This window comes from Globicephala melas, chromosome 4, assembly GCF_963455315.2.
Source record: "Globicephala melas chromosome 4, mGloMel1.2, whole genome shotgun sequence".
NCBI lineage: Eukaryota > Metazoa > Chordata > Mammalia > Artiodactyla > Delphinidae > Globicephala > Globicephala melas.
In genome coordinates this window covers 99,927,173-99,954,830 of record NC_083317.1, presented here as the reverse complement: position 1 = coordinate 99,954,830, position 27,658 = coordinate 99,927,173, and the positions used below count along the sequence as shown (strand labels likewise).

General features: G+C 35.9%; 1 long non-coding RNA gene across 1 annotated transcript in view; it reads left to right on the top strand.

The window, feature by feature from the left end:
- LOC138842660 (uncharacterized) overlaps window positions 1–27,658 on the top strand; it is a 373,402-nt gene that overhangs the window by 137,137 nt on the left and 208,607 nt on the right. The window contains exon 2 of the long non-coding RNA XR_011377390.1: window positions 25,597–25,761. This is a non-coding gene — a long non-coding RNA (uncharacterized lncRNA). The remainder of the gene's footprint in view (window positions 1–25,596; window positions 25,762–27,658) is intronic.

The following is a 27,658-nucleotide window of genomic DNA, read 5'->3' as shown; positions in this document are numbered from 1 at the left end:
CTCGGGCTGGTGAGTGCTGGTCGGCACCGATCCTCTGTGCGGGAATCTCGCCGCTTTGCCCTCCGCACCCCTGTGGCCGGGCTCTCTTCCGCAGCTCCGAAGCTTCCCCTCTCCGCCACCCGCAGTCTCCGCCTGCGAAGGGGCTTCCTAGTGTGTGGAAACTTTTCCTCCTTCACAGCTCTCTCCCGCTGGTGCAGGTCCCGTCCCTATCCTTTTGTCTCTGTTTATTCTTTTTTCTTTTGCCCTACCCAGGTATGTGGGGAGTTTCTTGCCTTTTGGGAGGTCTGAGGTTTTCTGTCAGCATTCAGTAGGTGTTCTGTAGGAGTTGTTCCTCATGTAGATGTATTTCTGACGTATTTGTGGGGAGGAAGGTGATCTCCGCGTCTTACTCTTCCGCCATCTTGAAGCTATATTAAGGATATATTCTTAAATTTGGAATATGTTTATATGAATGTATATCTTTATTCAATAATAATTTTCACCTAATTATCTCTTGTACATACCTCTCCACCTACTTCTTTAAACATACCCTGAATTTTCAACTCTACTTCTGTTCCCCATTTTCCCTTGTGTAACCCTAGGCGTGAAATACCTGTTCATGCTTCTCTACTGAATAGGCTTTCCCCACCTTGCCTCTTTCCCATCCTAAATGTTGAAATTATAGATGCCATTTATGAAAGCTATTTTCACCATTTTTTCCTAAATTCTTTAATCAAACACATGTGATTTCTTCCTATCTTGATTACTGTGTCTACTGAAAATAAAAAAAGGAAAGCACAGCCTAAAAGTTGAGAGTTATGTTTTATTTGGTGGACGTTCTGAGAACGTCAAACCCTTGAGATAGGACTCTCATCGCTCTGAGAGACTACTCCAAAGAGACAAGGGGGAGCCAGGATATGTAGGAGTTTTCGCAACAGAGACCAGGTAATCAGAACATCAAAAGATTACTGTTAATTAAAGAAAACCAGATATCTCAAGTTAAGGGATTTAGCGCTCTTCTATGTATGAGAAGATGCAAGAGTCTGGGCTCACTGAAATCATTCCTTTCATATGCACCTTGGCTACATGGGGCCAGTATACTGTGTTTTCTCATCCTGATTTTCCTCAGGGTGCACTGTTAAGGTGGCTACAGCATCTGACTGCTAGATGTGGGGGCATCCTGCCTCCATCCTGAGTTCCCTCTGGACTCACCATCAGGGTGGCTATAATGTGATGGCTTGATGACTGCAACATCTTTTGTTTACTGATATGGCAGGCAATATTTTTCACTCACACCTGCTAGTATTTGTCAATATTTTTTATACTTAAAATATCCTCTCTTTCTTATACTTACTATATCCTGATTTTTGTACACTTTTCTCCCTTGCATATGAAATTGTAAACTTATTCATCTTTGTATTCCCTGAAATGCTTAGCATGAAGCTTTATGGATAATAAGCTTCCATATTTGTTTGAAGATTTGCTGTAATTGTGACTATAGTTTTTAATTTGATCCTGTGTCTCCTTTTAATTTATTCAACTATATCATCTTTCAGATTATACCATATATTCTGAACATATTAACATAGTGTCATTCATTTTCTTTATATTCTCAATACCTTTGTTCTTGATAATAGTTATATTAACTCACTGGTGAATTTACCTTTAAATGTTTCTTCTGCCTGTGGTGATATTTGATAAAAAGAATTACAGTAACAATAGTGGTAATTGTAGTTTGCCTCACATAATCTGGACTACCACTCTTTTAAATGATTTCAAAGACCTGTATGTCTTCTCCAACAAATAGAAATATTTTAAAAGCCATGAAAAGATCAAATTAGTTCAAAGAGTGTTTCAAAAAGGAGAATGTGTCCTTATTAGAGAATATCATAAATAATTATAATCTAATTATGTAATGAAACTTTTAAAACATCTAAAGTATCAATTACAGTTGAAGGTAAATAGTGGTCCTATGATAGTTACTAGAAAATACTGCAACAAAGAAACTTTTTTCATTTTAAAAAATCTTTCTGGAAGAAAAATTTAGTAATAATTTACATCATTATAGTATAACCCTGACAAAATTTCTGGTTATAAATGCCAAGATAAATAAAAAGAGGTCTTAATATTTGTTTGAGATTATTAAAGCAAAACAAACACAAACATTTGATATTGTATCACAATGCCATCTATGCCAAGTTAAACCTTGAACAACTTACTCATGTGATACTAGACTGATTTTTTATTTATGTCATGTTCTCAGACCTAACTAGCCTGGGGATGCAGTAGCAAAACATGAGTAAAATAATATCAGAATAATGTCTCTTGCTTAAAGTTCTTAACAAAATATAAAACTCCAAAATATGAGATTGATATTGTTACCAATATTCATTTTTCAAATGAGAAAAACTAAGGTTACCCTTGGTGAGGTATATCACAGGTTGAGTTCTCCAGGAAGCTGACTTGAGATGAAGTTTAGGGTACAAGATATTTATTAGGAATGGCCCTTGAAATTGGTATCTGTGAAAGGGAGGAGAAAGAAGCAAGATTAGGCAGAGAGAAAGGTCTGGCTTTGATGCAGTTTGGACAGCCTCAGCGGGCCGTACAGGAGCTCTGGAGCTAAAAAAATCACATAGTTTCTGGAAGAACCTAGTTTCAAACCAACCATATTTATATCCAAAGACTGTGTTCTTTACCACTATGTTACAAATCCCTTGTCTTCCTCTCCTCTGCAGGTCCTGAGACCCACCTACTAAGCTGAAAGCCTTTACCCTCAATCTAGCTATTGCTTCTATTGGCAGTACCATAGCTCATTTTTCACTGCCCACTGAGTATGCCTCAGGACTGTAGAAAGATAATCATCCTCAGATTCATGAGATCACCTTGTTGAGCTTCTAATACTTTCAGTTTAAGAGAACTTATAGCTATATATCTTTATATATTATATACATGTACATATATATGTTTATATATTATATGTATTTTATATATATATTTATATATCAAACATTTACTAAGTAACAAGTATTTGCCAGCAACTTGAAAACCCTAGTTTCTGAATAGAATGAAGGGAATAGTAGAATGGTTTTGATTCACAGAGCATTTTAATTTCATTTGTTCTTTAAATTAATCACAGTTCCTTTGATTCTAGGAACCTGAGAAAAAGTCAGATCACAGATTTTATACTTACCTATTTCTACTCTCAAAATCATTCCCTCTCTCTGGCACCCACCAGCAACTTCAAACCATGGATCTGGACTCTCTACCTCAAGTCGGGTTTCTTTCCCAGTCCTTTTATGCCATAGTAAATGAGAGTCATTGTTTTTTTCTGAATTTTTGGTCATGTGCTTCAACGATCATAGAACTCTACTAAGTACATTTCCCATGGGACTCACGGGTGTTCATGTAAATAAAATTCTGGTTGATCATGGTGCCCCACCAGTCTTCGACTTGCCCAGAATTTGGTGTGTTCTATTTTTAGGAATCTACTATGGGGCCATGGATACTCGGATATGGAAAAATGAATTTGATAGAACATTATATTAATTACAAGACAAACATTTCTACTGTGGTGGAAATATTTGGTTATTTGGAATTTTCAATAGTAATTTTAGAAATCTCAGAATGGATGAAAATGCATTGTAGAGGTCACACCAGAAGCAACTGGCCTTGCTTTGTCTCACTGATACTTTCCTTCATGTTGGTGTACCTTTCGTAGGTGGAGTCTGGCTAATCGCCTTCCAGACTCAGAACCCAAATGTGTCAGCCACCCTAGAGGCAGTCTCTCTTTCGTGAGTGTCATTCTAATTTGGCTAACACAACACAATTTTCCAACTTGTTTCTCCTTTTTCTTCCCTACTATATGAATTGGAAAGCATAAACCCTCATTCTTCCAATATTTTTACTGGTAGAAGTGGGCATGTTAAATAGTTCTGGCCAACATTGGCAAAGGAATTTCTGGAAAAGCTTTCTCTTCCCTGATAAAATATCCAGATATCAGAGACACAGACCTTTCATCTTAATTATTTTTTCTTTTTTTAAAATAATTTTTTAAAAATTTATTTTTAGCTGCATTGGGTCTTCGTTGCTGCACGCGGGCTTTATCTAGTTGCAGGGAGTGGAGGCTACTCTTCATTGTGGTGCACAGGCTTCTCATTGCAGTGGCTTCTCTTGTTGCAGAGCACGGGCTCTAGGCACGCTGGCTTCAGTAGTTGTAGCACACAGGCTCAGTAGTTGTGGCTCGTGGGTTCTAGAGTGCAGGCTCAGTAGATATGGTGCATAGGCTTAGTTGCTCCGTGGCATGTGGCACCTTCCCAGACCAGGGCTCGAACCCGTGTCCCCTGCATTGGCAGGTGGATTCTTAACCCCTGCACCACCAGGGAAGATCTGCTCTTAATTCTTTCCCTGAGTGCTGACTTGATGCGTTGAACTGAGGTAACCATCTTGCGACCATGAAAAGGTTGAATTAATCTCATAGGTCCTGGCATTACAAGCTATGAAACCAACACCAGCAGCTAGCTATCTTTAGTCTTTTGTTACAAGGAAAAATTAACCCCTGTGTTGTAGCCACTGTTGGTCTGGTATTCTATTACTTTTGGATGAAAACATGCTTGTTACAAACAATTGCATACAAATTAAAAGGGCAATTTATAAATTTATAATGAGAAACTTAACCATCAAACCTATCGGAATACTTAGTTCAACATATTGAGCTGTATCCTTGTAGATGGAAAACCAAATTATAAACTGCTTGACGAGTGTGGATTCTGAGCAAATGAATTTTATTAGAAGAAAAGAATGTCCAATGACAACAGATTCAGGTAATCTGATCTCTGTTATTACCAGAGTAGGAATAGCTTTGCTTATGGAATGAAACACTCCAAGTCCATTGGATAAGAATATGTTTACTCTGAACTGTGCTAGGATGAGCCCTGAAAATTTGTCCACTATGATGCAGTTTTTCTAACCTGATTTCAGTACTTACCAACTGTGTAGCCTTGGGCAGGTTCCTTTTCCTCTGGGCCTCAGTTTTAATATGATAATAATCATATTTATTTTGTACTGTTTGTGTGGGGATTAAGTGAAAGATATTCTAAAGAGCTTAGAATACTGTTTGAAATGTAGTAAATGCTCAATGATTTTAGGTTTATTTCATGTCCAGCTAATTCTCCTTAAAGGCATGCATTGTTTATATATTTTAATGTATTCAGTCAAGACAGAATCAGGTCTTGTGACCTCATATCCCTTATGCTTCTTTAAGATAGTTCACATACCATTGTTCTGATTAATTATTCATTGATATGATTAAAAATCTAATGTTTAGAGAGGAATGGTTTTCTTCACAACTATCTCTCAATGTAAACTATTGAAAAATGTCTGCACTTCTGAGAAAAAATTAATACTACTTATATACATACATACGGATATATTCCCTCATAAATTTTGGTATGATCTAGTGTAAAGCATATGAAGTCAGGAGGCAGGGGCTTACATTCAATGTAATTTAGACATGCTTCTGAATGGCAAAGAAATTGTCAAATCTCACTATTCACAACCTGTTGCAAAGTGCTTCCTGCCCAACATTCTTTCTCTGCCGTCCTGTACTGCTCAGGTGTTCTGAGATTACCCTCTGTCAAATCATGAGGTTTCTGAGTGCTTTTAAAAATCTCCCACAAAAGTTTTAAATGAAATAATGAGGTCAGTTAACATTTTTGAGACGGCTGCAGATGAGAACTCCTGTGAAAAGGTGTCACTAATTGAGCCAAAATAGTTTTCAGCTGCAGTGTAAAACTAACAGATTACCCACCTCATGTTTCAAATTAATGTAAACTCTTTTAGAACAATAGGTGACAATCTGCCAAGATTAAATACAGAATTAAACTGCAACCTTATTAAATAACACAAAGGTTTCGTATTTTAAAATTTTAGTCGAGGAAGACAGATTAATGCAGATAAGGGCTGCCGGCTAATACTCTCTGAGTTTCCTTTGGATATTAAAGGTGATGTTATTTTGTTTAGTTGTGAAATTTATATTCACCTTTCTTCATAAACATAAATTTTTAAAGATTTAAGAGAGTAAGTCCTAAGAGTTCTCATCACAAGGAAAAAAATACTTTTTAAATTTTATATTTATATGAGATAATGGATGCTCACTAAACTTACCATGGTAATTATTTCATGATGTTTGTTAAGTCAAACCATTATGCCATATACCTTAAACTTTTACAGTGCTATATGTCAGTTATGTCTCAATAAAACTGGAAGAATAAAAAAACAAATGAATAACTAGAACAAAAAATCCTTTAAATTTCTGAAAATTATTTTCAGATAAACCAACCATCCCTGAAAGATAGGGTCATTTTATAATTGTGGAGGGAATGTTTCAGTATAACATAAGTGTTTCTGAAAACTCCATTGTTTGAATCCTAAGGGTCAGGGTCCTCTTGAGTCCCTATCTGAAGACTGATTTCATCAGTTATCTTTAGTGAAAGATACTGAGCATGTATAAAGATGGTGGTGATGATCGTGGCAGTGTTTGCTGCAACAACAAAATAGCTACCAATATTTTAGTACTTTTGTGATCCATAAAATATATGAAGTAATTAACGTATTTTATCAATTTATTCTACCAAATATTGAAGTAATTTTTTTAATCTGCATTTTCTAGATAAAATTGAAGCTTTGAAGGGTTAAGTTACTAAGTGTGATTATTCAGTAAACTAACTTAAACTCTGGTCTTTTGGACTCCAAAATTTTTGCTTTTAACCAATAACAGTGTATTTATTTATTTTTTTTATCTTTACTAGAGTATAATTGCTTTACAATGTTGTGTTAGTTTCTGTTGTACAACAAAGTGAATCAGCTATAAGTATACATATATCCCCATATCCCCTCCTACTTGAGCCTCCCTCCCACCCTCCCTATCCCACCTCTCTAGGTCATCACAAAGCACCAAGCTGATCTCCCTGGGCAATGCAGCAGCTTCCCACTAGCCATCCATTTTTACATTTGGTAGTGTATATACATCAATGCTAGTCTCTAATAACAATGTATTTGATTATGCATACAAAATGAATGAACAATTAAATGCTCGAGATAGGTTTTGAAAACTTTACTTTTTCACATTAATTATAGAAATTGAACTTAAAATTATAATTTGAGACACTGGTTCCATTAGCTAATTTCATATTATCAAAACTTGAATTTATTTTAGAGGTATCTTATATTTTCGAGAATTAAATATTATCTTACAGTTTATATCTCACCAGTTTTCTTTCTACTTTCATTCAAGTTTCTCAGAACTGCCTAAATATTGGGTTGGCCAAAAGGTTTGTTCGTTTTTTCCCGTAAAATGTTTCTAGTAGCGCTTAGTTGTCTTTAATTTCATTCGAAACAGTTTTGTTAGATTGTATTGTGACAGCTGTCATATCAGTGTGCATTAAAAAAAAAAACTTATCAAAACTGGTGAATTTTTGTGTAGCCATTTTAATACTGAAGATGGAAAAAAAAGCACATTTTCGGCATATTATGCTTTATTATTTCAAGAAAGGTAAAAACGCAACTGAAACGCCCAAAAAGATTTGTGCAGTGTATGGAGGTGCTGTGGCTGATCAAACATGTCAAAAGTGGTTTGCGGGGCTTCCCTGGTGGCGCAGTGGTTGAGAGTCCACCTGCCGATGCAGGGGACACCGGTTCGTGTCCCGGTCCGGGAAGATCCCACATGCTGCGGAGCGGCTAGGCCCGTAAGCCATGGCCGCTAACCCTGCGTGTCCGGAGCCTGTGCTCCGCAACGGGAGAGGCCACAACAGTGAGAGGCCCGTGTACCGCAAAAAAAAAAAAAAAGTGGTTTGCGAAGTTTCGTGCTATAGATTTCTCACTGGACGATGCTCCATGGTCGGGTAGACAAGTTGAAGTTGATAGCGATCATATCGAGACATTAATTGAGAACAATCAGTGTTATACCATGTGGATGATAGCTCAAAATATCCAAATCAAACGTTGAAATTCATTTGCACCAGCTTGGTTATGTTCATCGCTTTGATGTTTGGGGTCCACGTTAAGTTAAGTGAAAAAAACCTTGACCGTGTTTCCACACGTGATTCCCTATTCAAACGTTATGAAAGCATTACATTTTTAAAACAAATTGTGACAGGCAATGAAAAATGGATACTGTACAATAATGTGAAATGGAAGAGACTGTGGGGCAAGTGAAATGAACCACCACCAACCACACCAAATGCTGGTCTTCATTCAAAGTAGGTGATGTTGTGTATATGGTGGGATTGGAAGGGAGTCCTCTATTATGAGCTTCTTCCAGAAAACCAAATGATTAATTCCAAAAACTACTGCTCACAGTTAGACCAACTGAAATCAGCACTCGATGAAAAGTGTCCGGAATTAGTCAACAGAAGACACATAATCTTCCATCAGGATATTGCAAGACTGCATGGTTTCTTTGATGACCAGGCAAAAACTGTTAGAGCTTGGCTGGGAAGTTCTGATTCATCCGCCATATTCACCAGACATTGCAGCTTCAGCTTTCCTTTTTTTTTCGGTCTTTACAAAATTCTCTTAATGGAAAAAATTTCAATTCCCTGGAAGACTGGTAAAGGCACCTGGGACAGTTTTTTGGTCAAAAAGATAAGTTTTGGGAAGATGAAATTATGAAGTTGCCTGAAGTATGGCAGAAGGTACTGGAACAAAAGGGTGAAGACATTGTTTACAGTAAAGTTTTTCATGAAAATGAAAAATGTGTCTTATTTTTCCTTAAAAACCTAAGGCACTTTTTGGCCCACCCAATATTAACTAGTGTGAAGTGCTTTCAAATCCTCTGTCACTTATCCTCTTCAACTTCTAGAAATAACTTTTAGAGTCCCCATTTTACTTCCTGTAGTAGAAATGATAGAGATGTTAGAGTTCAGGAGTCTGACATTAAAGAGCATTTGGTAAGATAAGGACAGCTTTTCAAGTTACTACAGACATGTAATACTAAAGGTTTTACTACTGCAAAAGGTGTATTTCTGTAACTCCAGCCTCTGATAGCGATTTCCTAACTACTTGCCATCTATTTGCTGAACTAATTACCACAAACTATAGGTTTTTCACTATGGCCACTCTCCATTTCCAAAGCAATATGTGTATTACTCAGGATAGGTTAGAATATGCTGAAGAATGAAATAAAACCCAAAATACCAATGGCTTAATACTTTAAATGTTTACTTCTCATTGAGGCATCATCTGATTCATACCAGGTGTCTTGCTAGGTGTCTCTCCTCCAAGTATTGACTCATGGGTTTAAGCCATTTCTGTCTTTTAGTCATGCTCTTGAAGAACATGACTTTCAAGGTCACCATGACAAAAGAGAGGGCCAGAAGGTTTGATGGGGTGTTTTAAATGGCTAGAGCAGTGAGTTTTTTACATCTCTTTTGTCTGTATTACATAGGCAGTCACATGACCAACATAATTGCAAGGGTGACTAGAAAATCTAGAGGAGCACATGGGAATAGTCTCTGCCACAGTCTCTTATTGAATGATCTTACTGAATTTCAAAATCTGATGAAACCTATAAAATCTTTACTATTAAGATAACTGGAACAATTTTGGACAGTTGATGTCACTCTGAACCTTTCTATGCCTTTCATATTTTATTAATGATTCGTTTAGATATTTATTAATAATTTTTACAATATTTATTTAAACTATAATATAATTCCTGTTCTGTTGGAATTACATTTCCACCTAATCTTATTCTCAACCAAGTTTCAAGCTGCTCGGAGACAGGAACATTGTTTATTATTCCTCACAAACCCAATTAGCCTCAAGTGGTGCTATGCCTAATAAAATCTTAAAAATGTGTTAATCTGATTTCCTTTATAAACACTACAGTAAATGTAGGTAGGATTAAAAAAAATATGAGCACAAGAATTAAAATTATGTTTACTTTATAGGTAAAAAAACACAGCTTTTAAATAATTTTTAATTAAATTGGGCTATCAAAAATGTCTAATAGTGAAAAAATATGCGCTTCATTAAGAGGAAAACTGGAAAGAGTGAAAAGGTAGAAATTATGCAGTACCATGTTATTTGAAAATGTTGATAACATTGAAGTGTTTCTTTATATCTCTTTATGACTCTCTGTGTGGAAAAAATCTCCTTTTGATCACAGCAACTAATTTTCAAATGAGCTATGCCTTCAGACTAAGTATGACCAGCTTTTGGTTATACTTTATTCTCTTTTCAGCAACCAGCTGCAGTAATTCAGATATTTCCTTTTTAGTCTCAATTTTATCACTGTTTTCCTTTGCTACCCTACTTTTCACTGCCATTACATTAGGTCATTGTTCAAAAGAATGATCACAACTGAGCTTATCTACTAAGGCAGATTTAGACTGTAAATGAGTCTACTGCCATTTGTAAACACTCCTTGGTTCCAGAAATCCAGTCTTCATTGCTAAACCCCCACAGCTATGGCTGTGCAGTCTATCATCATCTATAGTGTGCAAAGTCAGAATGTGATTACACATATTTTATAAAATGAGAACTGCTGACAACCCAACCCACCAACTAGTGAAAACATATTAGTATATATATATAATGTATACCAATTATGTATCTAGTAATTAATTTTTTAATGACTCACTAAATTTTTATGGTCTTTTTTTCTTATGATACAATCATCAGTTTCCCCAAGAGTTATCCTAATTTAGGCAGATATTTAAATAGAATCACTTCATTATGCTTGTTTTTCTGTTGTCTTGGGAACAATGTAATAACACTAGTGAGATATTTTCTTCAGACATGAAAAAGAAAATATTTGGAAGATATTTAAGCTGTTGAAAAATCAAATTTGGAGGATAATATAAACTGGCTAATTGATTATGGATAATATATCAGTGCACTAGGTGATAGACACATAGATAAATAGATATTTATATGCTGATGAATTTCATTAATGTGAATCGAGGATTTCTATTCAATTGTTTTAACTACTGAAACATTTTCAGGTTAGAATTTATCAAATACTATATGCATTGCAATAGTAGCAACATTTTAAAGGAAGTCCTTAAATTCGCTAAGGCAATGAAGTGTCTATTCTAGTAGATCTCTTAATGTAAAGTTTTGCTTAGTGCATGACCTGAATGACTTTGCTGAATTTTCTTGAGTGGATCAGTACTAATGATATTTCAGTTCTGCTCTCAGAAATTCAAGTATTATGCCTTAATATATTAGAAATTAAATGGTAATTCTTTATATAAAATAATAAGGGGGCAGAAAACATAATAGTTGTACTTCTGAATGATGCAACCAGATTTTTGCCTTTACAGAGTTATCTCCTTTGATTGAGAACATGATTTTAATATATAGTTTTGGTCTGATCTGTTAGCTTTGTTCTTTGGTTTCCCCAGAACTATGACCTGTAAATTCTCAAAGGGTATTGAAGCTTCCTGAATATGTACACTTCTCAAGATACAGGGCAATTTAAAAACTTGTAAGTTATAAACTTAAAAATGTTTTAAAATATGTAAATCCCAGGGTTTGGTCCTAGGTTACCTCTTCTCTCCTATCAACTTTACCTCTCTAGGAGACCTATCCATTCCCCAACTTCTAATATCATCTGTAGTTCATCCTCTCCAGGCTTTAGCTCTCTTCTTAGCTTCAAACTGTACATACTAGTGTTTATTTGATCTTTCCACTTACATCTCAAAACATAATTATCCTCACATCTTCCTGTGGTACTTCTATCTTCCTCCTTCACTCTTACTCATATTAATACATAGCATCACATCCACTCCGTTGATTAAACTAACCTATGAATTATTGTTTGTTTTTCTCTCAGCTCTCATACCTTACCCATCCGCAAATCCTGTTGTTTCTTTTTAAAATACAACTTGTTTGCATTGCTACTATCCTAGTCCAAGAAATACTTGCTTATCTGGGCTAATGCAGTAATCTATTTAATGGTTTGTCTGTTTCTACTTTACTCCTTAATTAGTCATTCTCCACACAGCAGCCAGCGTGAGCTTTTACAATTCATGGCATCCTTCTGCTCAAAACCCTCCAATGGCTTCTCATTGCAGTTAGAATAAAATCCAAGCTTCATACAAGTCTCTACATGATATAGTCACTGTGTCCCTCTCTAGTCTTATAGCTTGTCTCTCTCCCCTCCTCACTGACTTTGCTCTTGCTACACTAGGATGCTTATAGTTCATGGAAAACACCAAACTTATTTCCTTGAAACTTGCATCTCCTTTTCCCTCTGCTTGGAACTCTCTGCATTCTGATCTTCATATATCTGACTTACCCTCTTGACTCAGCCCAAATGTCATCTTCTCAGAGAGACCTTCCCTGAAAATCAACCTAAAGAATTGCCTCAGTTTTCTCTATTTTATCCACTGTTTTATATTGTGCGTAACACTCATCATTACCTGAATTTATCTTACTTGTGTATTATTTTTCTGTCTTCTAAAATATAAACTGTTTTGAATGGTGTCCTTTTCTGCTTTTTCACAACTTTATCTCCAACCCCTAGAAGAATAATTGGAAGATCCCAGTATTTTTCCTGGGAGGGTGGGGGCACATAAGAGAGGGACAGAGAGAAAGAGAGACAAGAAATACATATTGTTTATGTACAATATGATACTGAAGTGATTGACATTTGATCCACATTCTCCCTAAACTGGTTTGGGTAAACTCTAGTCTACAAGAGTCCTGGACACAGAACGATTTGGGCGGCAAAAGGGTGTGGAAGAGTCTACTAGAGATTTATAAAGTTTTATTTTTTTAAGTCTATTATTCTGTAAAGTTTTGCAGTAAAGGGTCTTACTTATCATATTTAATCAAATGAATCCTAAAGTGAGGTGGCCCTGGAAGGTGTTTTATCCCCCCTTTTAACATACTAACTTGGAAATGCTGGTATAAATCAGCACAGTATCCCACCTGGAAAAGAATTAAGGTAATGAGGGTGACATCTTTGTTCAAAGTTATTTAAAATGAAGACAATGAATAAGAAATATATATTTATTTTTGAAAATTTTGTAGACAATTTGAAGTAACTATACTGAGAGAAGAGACAAAAATATACTAAAAATAAATTTTAGTACATAGCAGCTAAGTAACCAAGGATAAAAATCCATGAAAGAATAATAATAGCAAAAATAAAAATGAAAAACTGGATACTTTCAATTAGTTCTAGATTTAGAATAATGTTGGAAAATTTTGAACAGAAGATAATGTAATCACGGACTTCCCTGGTGGTCCAGTGGTTAAGAATCCACCTGCCAATGCAGGAGACATGGGTTCCATCCCTGGTCTAGGAAGATCCCACATGCCGCGGGGCAACTAAGCCCATGAGCCACAACTACTGAGCCCGTGCTCTAGAGCCCATGAGCTGCAACTACTGAGCCCACATGCCGCAACTACTGAAGCCTGCACACCCTGGGGCCCACGTGCTGCAACTACTGAAGCCTGCATGCCTAGAGCCCATGCTCTGCAACAAGAGTAGCCACTGCAATGAGAAGCCCGAGCACCACAGTGCAACGAAGAGTAGCTCCCCTCACCACAAGTAGAGCAAGCCTGCACGCAGCAGTGAAGACCCAGCACAGCCAAAAACAAAAAAAGAAAAAAAATAATGTAGTCAGGTAAAAAAATGTATAATTACCAAATGTGTTCTTTAGAAAGTCTACGAAAGATGAGATAACATAAACATGAATATCCTCATTATAGTTAAGGAAAGTGAGGTAAAACCAGAATTTCAAACTTAAATTCAGGGAGATATTAGGGAGATTAGATTGAGAGTAGTAAATCCATGAAATTTATATTTAACCACAATGTGAAAGGATAGTTTTTAAAAGCTGCTCTTTAAAAAATCTGATTTTTGGGCTTGCCTGGTGGCGCAGTGGTTGACAGTCCACCTGCCGATGCAGGGGACGCGGGTTCGTGCCCCCATCCAGGAAGATCCCACATGCCGCGGAGCGGCTGGGCCCGTGAGCCATGGCTGCTGAGCCTGCACGTCCGGAGCCTGTGCTCCACAACGGGAGAGGCCACAACAGTGAGAGGCCCGCATACCGCAAAAAAAAAAAAAAAAAAATCTGATTTTCAGCTGCATAAAATTTTACCAACATGGCTGTGGTGTTTTTAACTTTCATCATGTATTTATACTTTGCTTTAAAGCTTAGATGAACAGCAAATATGTACGTTAAAAACAAGCTTGTCATAGATAGGGAATGTATTGTAACACCCAATGGCAAAAAACTGTTTATTTATAGAATTCCCAGGTCTCTATATACCTATCCACAGAATCACTGTTATATTTTTAAACCTCATTCCTGGAAGCACTGCAGATGTCAGATCAATTTAGAGTGCCAAAGAGTACCTCTGGGAATGACATGGCAGCAGCTGAAATAGTATTTGGCCAAATTAAAAATGTATGCCAGTGATGCCAAAAATCACAGTAACCTGGCAGGTATGTAGCTATTATTTAACTGTATAATTACTGGTTTCTCTACTGAAAAACTATTGGTTGTTTATGCAGTGAAATGGAGCCCATGATTTAGGCAGAGACTCTCTTCTGATGTCAGTAGTAACTGGTTGGGGATTGTATCCAATCACAAAATATAATTTCCCAAGAAAACTATTTGGAAAAAGCTGTTAATAAATTATATTGTAACTCACTTAGAAACAGAAACAGGAGAATATCAATTTAGGGATTATCTTTGACTATAGATTCTTAATAATCAGAATGATGTTCATATTCTGAACTATTTATAAATTTCTGTACAAACAGATTAGCCTGATCTTAGTGTTTACTGAAATTTTTTAAAATTGTAAATATTTACTCTGTAAGACTACTAATAAGGTATTGTTTTTTCAAATAATTTCCTTTGTATGTTCATGGTGCCTAGATCTCTGCTCTCTCACCTGAATGCTGGTCTTCTGGTTAATGTTGCCATTTGGAAAGAACTTTGTTTTCATAGTTCTTAAAATTCCAAACTGGCCAAAGTTGCCCAAGTGTCTGGAAATACAGCATGCGTTCTTAAATTTAGGAGAGTTTATAATATTTATAAATAGGCACCTCTGGTTCTATGTTATTGTCCTCCTAATGGATAATGCTCAGTGGACTACATTATATATATATATATATATATATATATATATATATATATATATTTTTTTTTTTTTTTTTCCGGTACGCAGGCCTCTCACTGTTGTGGCCTCTCCCGCTGTGGAGCACAGGCTCCGGACGTGCAGGCCCAGCGTCCATGGCTCACGGACCCAGCCGCTCCGCGGCATGTGCGATCCTCCTGGACCGGGGCACGAACCCATGTCCCCTGCATCGGCAGGAGGACTCTCAACCACTGCGCCACCAGGGAAGCCCCTACATTATGTTTTAAAGTGGGACAATCTGCTATTTGGAAAGTGCTGGAATTTTCCTATTTCATCATTTAAGGAACAATTTTATGCTAAAGACATTACGTCAACATTATAAATGTATTATCTTGAAAAAAAATTGTATCAGGATATTTTCATATTTGTAAGGTTCAGATGTAATTAAAGAGTCTCATTAATCATATATATAGTGGAAAGAATATTAAATTTGATCTGTGTTTGTGTCTTGCCTTTTCCAGGTAGAGCGTGTTTGGTCAAGTCACTTCTCTTTAGTTTAGTTCTTTGATTAATAATATGAGTCCAATAATACCTAAATATGAAATAGTGTTGTTTGTAAATAAATGTAAATAATTATTACATCAACATTACTGTCATCTTTATCATCACCAATTACATCATGATTATCATCAAATTTAATGTAATTGTGGAAGATTCCAGAACTCCCACACTCATAAAGATACAAACAAATCTGAATCCACTATTTACGGGGTTAGAAGGCAGAATTCAGAATTAATATATTATCAAGTAGCAAATACAATTTTGACTATTTTCTATCTATTCTCTTCTTATTTTCTATCTAATCTATACATGTACCTGTATAGATTTGGGAGGCGCAAATGCTTAATTCAAGTAAAATAAATTATTGGGGGCTTCTAGTCTATTTCATGACCAAGTGGAAATCACAGAAAAGGCTTTGGGCAATCACAAATAAATGAATGCTCTATACTGGATTTTAACTCCCCAAATTATGTTTTTTTTAAAAATAGATCTTTATTGGAATACAGTTGCTTCACAATAGTTTCTGTTGTATAACAAAGTGAATCAGCCATATGAATACATATGTCCCCATATCCCCTCCCTCTTAAGCCTCCCTCCCACCCTGCCTATCCCACCCCTCTAGGTCATCACAAAGCACCGAGCTGATCTCCCTGTGCTATGCTGCTGCTTCCCACTAGCTAACTATTTTACATTCGGTGGTGTATATATGCCGATGCGACTCTCACTTTGCCCCAGTTTCCCCCTCGTACCCCATGTCCTCAAGTCCATTCTCTATGTCTGCATCTTTATTCCTGCCCTGCAACTAGGTTCATCAGTTCCATTGTTTTTTTTTTTTTTTTAGATTCCATATACATGTGTTAGCATATGGTATTTGTTTTTCTCTTTCTGACTTACTTCACTTTGTATGACAGACTATAGCCCCATCCACCTCACTACAAATAACTCAATATCGTTTCTTTTTATGGCTGAGTAATATTCCATTGTATATATGTACCACATCTTCTTTATCCATTCATTTGTCGATGGGCATTTAGATTGCTTCCATGTCCTGGCTATTGTAAATAATGCTGCAATGCACATTGTGATATATGTCTCTTTTTGAATTATGGTTTTCTCAGGGTATATGCCCAGTAGTGGGATTGCTGGGTCATATGGTAGTTCTATTTTTAGTTTTTTAAGGGACCTCCATACTGTTTTCCATAGTGGCTGTATCAGTTTACATTCCCACCAACAGTGCAGGAGGGATCCCTTTTCACCATACCTTTTCCAGAATTCATTGTTTCTAGATTTTTTGATACTGGCCATTCTGACCAGTGTGAGTTGATACCTCATTGTAGTTTTGACTTGCATTTCTCTAATAATTAGTGATGTTGAGCATCTTTTCAGGTGCCTCTTGGCCATCTGTATGTCTTCCTTGTTGAAATTTAGGTCTTCTGCCAATTTTTAAACTGGATTGTTTGTTTTAAGTAATGCAGTTATATGTTATAGAACCTAGGAAAGAAATTACATTTGCTAGAGTTATTATATTAATGAATAATGATACAAAAATAATATAAAAATTAGTTTTGATATAAAATATACTTTATTCCATTTGTGCTGGACAATGGTAATCTTAGGTAAAATTAAATTATTAAATAATTCAGAAATTCTCTAATTAAATACACAAATGCAAGTGTTTTTGACAGATTCAATGATCAGCATTGTTGAGGCAAACTTCCAAATCTAGGAAGCAAAACATAAAGGTTCACACATCTGGCAAGTAAAACTGTGTGAATCCTTTATCATTCTTTACCAGATTAATTTTTTTTTTTTTTTGTGGTACATGGGCCTCTCACTGTTGTGGCCTCTTCCGTTGTGGAGCACAGGCTCCGGACGCGCAGGCCCACTGGCCATGGTTCACGGGCCCAGCCGCTCCACGGCATGTGAGATCTTCCCGGACCGGGGCATGAACCCGCGTCCCCTGCATCGGCAGGCGGACTCTCAACCACTGCACCACCAGGGAAGCCCCAGATTAATTTTTGCGTTGCATATTTTCTGGCTTTTACATTCATTTTGTGTGCTTTTGTATAACCATAAGAAACATATAACGTACTAAAATATAAAATACTAAGCTTGAAAAGTCTATGAATAGTCTGGTTGTTCATTCACCCATCCATCTACTTAGGAAACAAAGATATCTGAGTAACTATTTTCACTTGGCATTGTAAATACAAAACTAAATGTCACATCTTGATGTCTTACAGTCCAGATGGTGAGGAAGACTTAAAAATAATGATTGAAATGTAGTATGAAAAGTGTTACTGTACACACACACACACACACACTCAGAGCATTTATAGTGTTGACAAAGAAAAGTGTGATATCAACTACCTTAGATAAGGAAGACTTTAGAGAGGCAACATCACTTGAACTAGGTTTTTGAAACCTAACAAGGAGATTTCCACACACTTAAGATGGACTTGTTTACTGTAGGAGGAAGAAAAAAACATGTGCAAAGGCAAAGAGAAGGAGCATGTGACCTGAGATTAGTGAGGTGGGACAAGATATATGATGAAGAAAAAGACAGAAACTGATTCATGGAATACTTTGTAATTTCATTTAAGGAATTTGGAGTTTAGACTATGGCTAATATAAGAGCCCTGATGCTAACATAGCATTTGAATAATAAAATCTGACTTTCATTTTTGAAAATTCATGTAAGAACAGTAGGTCTAATGAACTGAGGGTGTGTAAAGTGGAAGCAGAGAAATGAAGTAGGTTATCATATAGTTTTACAAGACATGGTGAAGACCTAAATTAAGCCAGTGAAGTGAAGATAAACAGGAAAGTGTTGTGAGAAAAATGCTAGGGTATAGTAATCTATTGCATGTGAAGTCAAAACAGTGAGAGAGAATGAAGCCTGCCAGATGGCTCTGTGATTTCAGGTTTGTGTATGAAGTCTATATAATTTTTTTTTATCCAAATCAGAAAACTTCTGAAAGTGAAAAGGGGTTCTAAAATAATCAAAATTTTATGATGTTAATATTTATTTCTTAATGAATTTGTTGGTTTTTCTATTTTGAATGTATAAAATACTTTTATTTAAAAACTATTTTTGTGGGGGGGGGGACTTCCCTGGTGGCACAGTGGTTAAGAGTGTGCCTGCCAATGCAGGGGAAACGGGTTCTAGCCCTGGTCTGGGAAGATCCCACATGCTGTAGAGCAACTAAGCCCGTGCACAACAACTACTGAGCCTGTGCTCTAGAGCCTGTCAGTCGCAACTACTGAGCCCACGTGCTGTAACTACTGAAGCCCGCGCACCTAGAGCTCGTGCTCCACAACAAGAGTAGCCACCACAATGAGAAGCCTATGTACCACAATGAAGAGTAGCCCCCGCTCACCACAACTACAGAAAGCCTGGGCACAGCAATGAAGACCCAACACAGCCAAAAATAGATAAGTAAATTAAAAGAAAATATTTAAAAATAATTTTAAAAAACTATTAAAAAAAATTTTTTTGGCCATGCCATGGCATGCATAATCTTATTTCTCTGACCAGGGTTAGAACCCACACCCCTTGCAGTGGAAGCATGGAGTCTTAACCACTGGACTGCCAGGGAAGTCCCCTAAAAGCTATTTTTATAAATAAAATTATTTGTGCACATAAATCTATGTATATCAAAGCAAAGCAAAACATTACATAAGTAATACATAAGTAGAAAAATTACATGAGTAGAATTATTATCTTTGGTTCACATTCATGTATTTTAAACAGTTTCTAAAATAACTAGGAATAAATCTAACCAAAAAGGTAAAAGAGTTGTACTCTGAAACCTATAACACATTGATGAAAGACATTGAAGGTGATGCAAATGGATGGAAAGTGTTACCACACTCATGGATTGGAAAAATTAATATTCTTAAAATGACCATACTCTCCAAGACAATCTACAGATTCAGTGCAGTCTCTATCAAAATATCAAAGGCATTATTCACAGAACTAGAACAAGTAATTCTAAAATTTGTATGGAAACACAAAAGACCCTGAATAGTAATTTTGAGAATGATGAACAAAGCTGGAGGTATCATGCTCCTTGATCTCAAGCTATACAACAAAGTTACAGTAATGAAAACAATGTGGTACTGGCAGAAAAACAGACACATAGACCAATGGAATGGAAGAGTTAGCCCAGGAATAAACCCATGCTTATATGTCAATCAATCGATGATAAAGGAGACAAGAATATACAATGGAGAAAGGCGGCCCCTTCAATAAATGATGTTGTGAAAACTGGAGAGCTACATGCAAAAGAATGAAACTGGACTACTTTCTTACACCATATACAAAAATAAACTCAAAATGGATTAAAGATGTAAATGTTAGACCTGAAACCATAAAACTCCTGGAAGAAAACATAGGCAGTATGCTCTTTGCCATCAGTCTTAGCAATATTTTTTTGGATCTGACTTCTCAGCCAAGGGCAACAAAACCCAAAATAAACAAATTAGACTAAGTCAAATAAAATAGCTTTTGCACAGTAAAGGCAGCTATCAACAAAGTAAAAAGGCAGCCTACTGAATGGGAGAAGATATTTGCAAATATATACCCAATAAGGGTTAATATGCAAAATATACAAAGAACTCATGAAACTCAATATCAAAAAACAATCTGATTAAGAATGGGCAGAGGATCAGAATAGACATTTTTCCCAAGATGACATACCAATGGCCAATAGATACATGAAAAAATAACACTAATCATCAGGGATATGAGATCAAAACCATGATGAGCTATCACCTAACACCTGTCAGAATGGCTATCCTAAAAAGACAACAAATGACAAGTGTCAGTTAGGATATGGAGAAAAGGGAATCCTCATGCACTGGTGGGAATGTAAATTGGTGCATTCACTATGGAAAACAGTATGGAGTTTCCTCCAAAAATTAAAAACAGAACTGCCATGTGATCCAGCAATTTCACTTCTGGGTGTTTACCTGAAGAAGACAAAAATGCTAATTCAAAAAGATATATGCGGACTTCCTCGGTAGTGCAGTTGTTAAGAATCCACCTGCCAATGCAGGGGACGTGGGTTCAATCCCTTGTCTGGGAAGATCCCACATGCCGCAAAGCAACTAACCCCAAGGACCACAACTATTGAGCCTGCGCTCTAGAGCCCGTGAGTCACAACTACTGAGCCCACGCACTACAACTACTGAAGCCCGCACAGTCTAGGGCCCGAGTGCCACAACTACTGAGCCCGTGTGCTGCAACTACTGAAGCCCATGCGCCTAGACCCCATGCTGCGCAACAAGAGAAGCCACCGCAATGTGAAACCTGTGCACTGCAAAGAAGAGTAGCCCCCACTCGCTGCAACTAGAGAAAGCCCGTTTGCAGCAACGAAGACTGAACACAGCCAAAAAATTTAAAAAAAAGATATACCCGCTACAATGTTCATTGCAGCATTATTTACAATAGACAAAATATGGAAGCAAACTAAGTGTCCATAAATGGATGAATGGAAAGTGTCCATAAATGGAATGAGGGTATTATGCTAAGTGAAACAAGTCAGAGAAAGACAAATACTGTATGATCTCACTTATAAGTGGAATCTAAAAAACAAAACAAAACAAAAACAACATGAAAACAGACTCATAGATACATAAAACAAACAGGTGAATGCCAGAGGGGAGGAAGATGGGGGTGAGATGGGTGAAGGAAATTAAGAAGTATGAATCTCCTCATAAAATAAATAAGTCTCAGAAACATAATATACAGCATAAGGAATAAAACAATAGAAAAAATCAGTTTCTTAGCTATATTTGTCTCTCAAATCATGTCACTGAAGACTATTTCTTTGTGTTCAGATAAGTTTTTAAAAAATGAAATTGCTTGCAATCTTTTTCAATGTTGTGTTTTATGGTTAATAAATTTGAAGTAGTTGACTGTTTTTATTGTTAACGTTCTATAGGTCAGAAATATTTTTAATTGAGAAAATTTAATTCTGCCAAATAAATGGTAGTTTCATTCCTCTTTTTTATTGAAACACATAAAAATTTTAGTCCAAGGGTTTTTTACCAACAGTACCTTTTTACTTTTATTCATAGTAACTTTCTTCAACAATTATTTTTACATTACAAAATTCATCAAATAAGATGTCTCCGTGATTTTTTCAGTGTCTTGTCAAACTTAGATGCAGCAGAAAATAAAGGCCGTCTCAATTTTATTCTAATCTATTACAGACTATTAAATTATTCAATTTTAAAAAAGGAGAATTTTAAAAGTTATTCAGAACACAAGTTATTCTACAGCTCAACTGTAGATTTTCAAAAATAATTTATGTACCTGCTTGAACTCTCACCTGTTTTTCCACTTTCTTTTATTTTGGTTTGTTTCTGTGTGAAAAAAGTTTTATTCCTTACGTTTCTAAATGTTGGTATCAATAGTTTCAATTATCTGAAAGCCTCAGAGTCGACACTTTTTGACAATTTAGAAAGATTTCCAACAAAACAAGTTTGAAAAAATTAATCAAAATCTAGAAAACCCTTTCACTACATAGTTTAATATCATTTTAGGACAGTTAGATTGGTTTACTACATTGTTTTTAAAAGGCTTAAATATTTCTATATATTTATTGATCATGGACATAGAGAGAGAGTGTAAAAACCTCTTATGTGTAAAATATGTTTGTATATTTACAGAAGGAATAGTATACTGACTGATATATTAGATTGGTAAAATATTACAGATTGTTTGGATATAATTATTAATTTTATGTGTATACAACCAATTCCAAATATACTTATTCTCCATATATTTCTTTTTTAAAAGATATATTTTATTATTATTTTTAAATTTTATTTATTTATTTTTGGTTGTGTTGGGTCTTCATTGCTGCACGCGGGCTTTCTCTAGTTGCGGTGAACAGGGGCTCCTCTTCTTTGCAGTGTGTGGGCTTCTCATTGTGGTGGCTTGTCTTTTTTGTGGAGCCTGGGCTCTAGGCACAGGCTTCAGTAATTGTGGCACGCAGGCTTAGTAGTTGTGGCACACTGCACATCCACAGCACGTGGGATCATCCTGGACCAGAGATCGAACCCACATTCTTTGCATTGGCAGGTGGATTCTTAACCACTGTGCCACCAGGGAAGTCCCTATTTTCCATATATTTCTTAATTCAAAAAGGTTATTATCTTTACTATGACTTTGTGATCTAAAACTTTTATATTTCGATCTCCCTAAAAGCATGTAATTTTAATCTTCAAGATTGAATTTTTAACTATTTTAGAATCATAATCACAGTAATCTCAGGTGTTTAACCATAGCATAATTAAGTTCCAAAAGCTTTCCTTAGAGTCCATGAATTAGTTGAAAACATAACTTTTATTGAGATTAATCTAACTGGCTTTCTATTTGAAGCAACTGTTGAGATTAAATTAAACTTCACATCACTTACCATTTACAAAGTTCTTTGGGAAGGAAATAGAGCCAATACATGAACACTTGTTGTTATACTTTTTGTGCATACACAAGAAAACTTGAGATTAAAAAAGAGTGAAAATAATTTAGAATAGTCATTTAATCTAAATGAAAAGAGAGTAAGTTCACTTTCTACAGCTATATTAATTAAATCAAGATCTAGTAGCATATTTATCTTTGCTTTTAAAATTTATTATTATTTTTATTGAAGTATAATTGATTTTCAATATTACATTAGTTTCAGTTATACAGCATAGTAATTCAAATTTATTATTTTAATTTTCTTTTTAAAATTTTAAATCAACTGCCATTGCTTCTCCTACAGATTTCTGATTTGATTTTCATATGGTCTCTGATATCACTGTGACCCCACATATGGTGGATGATAAATGTCAACAAATATTTTGTGCAATTCATAACAACTTTCACTAGTAGATTTTTTTACACATATCTTGGATTTTCAATATCTTGGTTCTTTGCTGCTACAACTTTACTGCAAAATGAAAATTCCAGCAATCAGTGAAATAATTAGTTGTAAATATTTAGGGTGTGAAGGCTACTATAAACTCTGACAGGACCCCTCAGCCTTTATTTCCTACATATATTTCATGTACACTTAACCTCTACCTTCCCACATTTCATACGACCCCCACTAAGTGGAGGTTTAACAATTTTGTGAAACTTACAGGCCATGGGACAGTCCAGGGACAACTGGCTGCAACACCTGATGGTGCAAGGGCAATAGCGTCAAATACTTGCTCTACCACCACTTGAAACTAAAAGGAGGTACCCATCTGTGTTGTTTATGACTGAGAACGCTTTGTTTTATCATACATACGGTATCATGTGTAGTCCCCTTGTCTCTGGAAAGGATCAGGAAAAGATAGAAGTGTTACGACTAGTCTTTTTTTTCCACCAGATTATTACATGTTAAAGGGAATATTCTATTTACTTAATTCATTCTCACACACTACGAGATGACGCCATAGCCAAACCTGGAAGCCAAAAGGTCGAGGTTTACAACACCCAGATTATTTTAAGGCAATTATTAATAATAAGACTTCTTAAAAATGAAAAAGATCTTGAAAACTTGGGAGAAGTGCTAAATTGAATGGGACACAGGAACAACAAGATAAACTAGTGCTGTTTTAAGCTAACCAATAGGTAAAGTCACCCTGGATATAGGTGACTGGTCCATTAACTGATTTGGAAGGAAGAGATAATTTGAGTTTCGATGATGAGTTCAACTTGAGCGTGATCGGTTTTGATAACTGTGGTACATCTGGGTGGCAAAGCCCAGAAGATATCTGGAAATATTACTTTGGAGTACAGGAGAGTGGTAAAAGACAGAAATACAAATTTGGAAGTTTTCAGCATGTGGGTAGTAGCTGAAACCATGTGAGATGAAATATTATATAAGACACTTTCAACACTAATATTTGTAGAACATTTCATTGGCAGTTTCTGGAAATAAGACCAATGGCCTTTGTCTAGACATTAACAACAAAGGAGTGAATGTAATGTCATTACATTACTCTAAATGACTTGTTTGTTAGTTTCCTGTAGCTGCTATAACACTTTACCACAAACTTGGTGGTTTAAAACAACAGAAGCTAATTTTCTCGCAGTTCTGGATGCCAGAAGTAAACAATAAGTGTGTTATTGTGTACTATTGTGTAAATCAGGGTGTTATCATAGCAACAGTTCCTCTGGAGGCTCTAGGAGAGAATTTGCCCCTTGCCTCTACCAGGGGCTCTTCTGGGGGCTTCTGATATTCTTTGGCACATGGCCACATCACTCCAGTCTCTGCTTCTGTCATCACATTGTTTACTATTCTTCTTCCTCTGTGGTAAAATCTCCCTCTGCTTCCCACTTATAAGGATATATGTGATTGTATTTAAAGCCTACTCTGATAATCCAAGAAAATCTCCCTATCTCAAGATCTTTAATTTAATTACACCTATAAAATCCTTTCCAAAGATTAGGTTATGGACATTTTTTTTTTCCCCATTGGGAGGTGGAGAGGTGCTATTAGCAGTCTACCAAAACTTGTATCTATCTAATCAACATCAATGTGTAGATTTTTCATCATCTGTAACATCACCCCTGAATTTGGAAGACTTTGTAAAAAAAAAAAAAGTAATATGAAATATCTCATCGTTTTTATTGATTACAAGTTGAAAAGACATTCTAGATATATTGTATTAAATAAAATATGTTTAAAATAATTTTACTTAATTTTTTTTCAAGATGGCTATTAGGAAATTTAAAATTGCATGTGAAGTTAACATTACATTTCTATTAGCACTGGTCTGGAATGTGTGTGAGTTTAAATCTCTTAATTTTATAGATAAGTTGCTATTTTCTTACAAATAAATAATTAAAATTTCTGAAAACTGCACACCAAGTTAATTAAATTGCTCAATTTTATCTTATAGGTGTACTTTATTGCAGTCCATATTTATTCAAACTGTTTACTGCTGCTTTTCTCTATTTCACAGCAACAAACCAACAGGACTTCGTGTGAAAATCACTGACCAACATATGCTCCTCCAGCCTCCTTTAACTCCTAATTCTAGGAGCCTGAGAACTAAAGCAAACCACAAAGAGCCACAGTCACCACTCCCAGCCCTGATTGAAGCATCTCACAAAAGCAGTCTCACATGGTGAGTGCCAGACAGATGGGCAATCTCCTAGAACTGAAAGGAAATAAGGTAATTTTGAGGAAGTTGACATTTTCTTTTAAAAGAGGTCATATTCTAAAGGGTGAAGTGTGATGAGGAAATAAGGGGAAAATGTTTATGATGGGGAGGGATCCAAGGGAAACTTGCAGGTGGAAGAGTGTTCCCGGAAAGGAGGTTTGAGATTTGAAGAGACCTGTGTGTAGGTCTGGGGAAGAGTTGGAGAGGAGTGGTCAGAGGAGAAAATCCAGGAGGTTCTGACGAGTAAAGGCCTGAGAGGGAGAAGAAGGAAGGACACTACTATTTATCAAGACCATATTGTGTACAGGGTAACTTCATATATGTAATTCTAAATTTATTTATAATATTCATTTTTGAATGCAAAAAATTTGAGGTACAGAAAGATGAAATGATTTTCCCAAGGTCATACAGCTATTAAATATCGAGGGCAAATTTAGTGGGTGGAGATTCTTTTAGAGTATTAAAGCCTGATTAAATGGTGAATAGGCGAGGGTGGAAAACATGGCAAGTGACTTGAGAAAATTTGGGTAATTTCAATGATAGGAGTCTGTGTTTGATTGGAGTTGGGGAGAGAGGAAGCAGGCCATGGAAGTGTTTGTACTTGGAACTATTTGTGACAGCTGTGAGAACATACCACATCCAGAGGACTCAGAAGAAATGGGACATTGGTTGACCTTTTAACTAGTCAAAGTTATGAACTTGACTGATTTCCTGGTATCTCACTATATTTCTAGTAAGCATAGACCTCTGCATTTTTAGATAAGTGCCTGTAAGAAATGAAAGCATAGTTAAACTTCAGCTCACACATCTGAAAGAAACACAGTGAAAAGACCAGTTCAAGTTTTAGTTCACTGTAAAAATGAAGGTATTAAAAGGACTATGGTAGCTCATAATTAGGTGACTTAAAGGTACATGACATCATATCAGCCTCCAGAGTTCCCAATGACGTACTTCTCAACTTATGCTATTCTCTTTAGAAATCATTTCATTTTCATTTCACCCAGACCCTTCAAGGGCTCAACACTTTTTCTTCAGATATCAGCATTATCCTCACTTCAGTGGACTCTTATCCTTGGGCTGTGAGATAAATTATTTTATTGATGCCCTTCCCTGGCACACTGCTGGTCTCTAATCACTTAAGCATTCAATCTGTAAATAGATGACAGAGTAGCTGCTGGAGATGAGTAGAGAGAAGAAAATCCTACACACTAACAGACTTGGCCCAGCATAAATTTACAAAATCCAAATATAGCTTTCATCCTTGCTGGTCTTTGGCAGCCTCCTTTCATTAACTGCTTGGGGTTGTCTGTATTCTGATTTCTCAATATCCTTCTTTAGTTGTAGCTGTTAATCTTGCCTCTCATTCGGCCAAAATCAAGCACTTGACCCAGGCTCCCTCATTTCACCTCATTTAACTAGATCAGTGTCTTTACATACAGATCATTTCATCCTCCCCCAAAGTCTGAGGAAAAGAAAACATTTTAAAGCAAATATCTTTAAGCTCTAGTTCAGATCCCTTTTTGTTTTCTTAAAAACGTAATTGTCAGTATTTACTTTTCTTCTTGTATCTTTCTCTCCTGTCTATTTACTCTTTTTTATGTGCTGATCATATAAGGTTAACATTTTTTTTTTAAGTTTTGGCAAATCAACGGGAGAAATAACATATCATTATTCTTTAAATTGACCTTGAATTATGTGATTGAAAATTTAAATATTTAGCAGTCATTTCATTTCCTACCCAATGAATTGTCTTTTGAATATTTATGTCCCTATATCTATTGTTAATTTAGTATAAATTTTGCAATGGTATTTAAACTTGTTTATGAATTAATGTTAAGCATTTACCAGCTTTATGACAAAT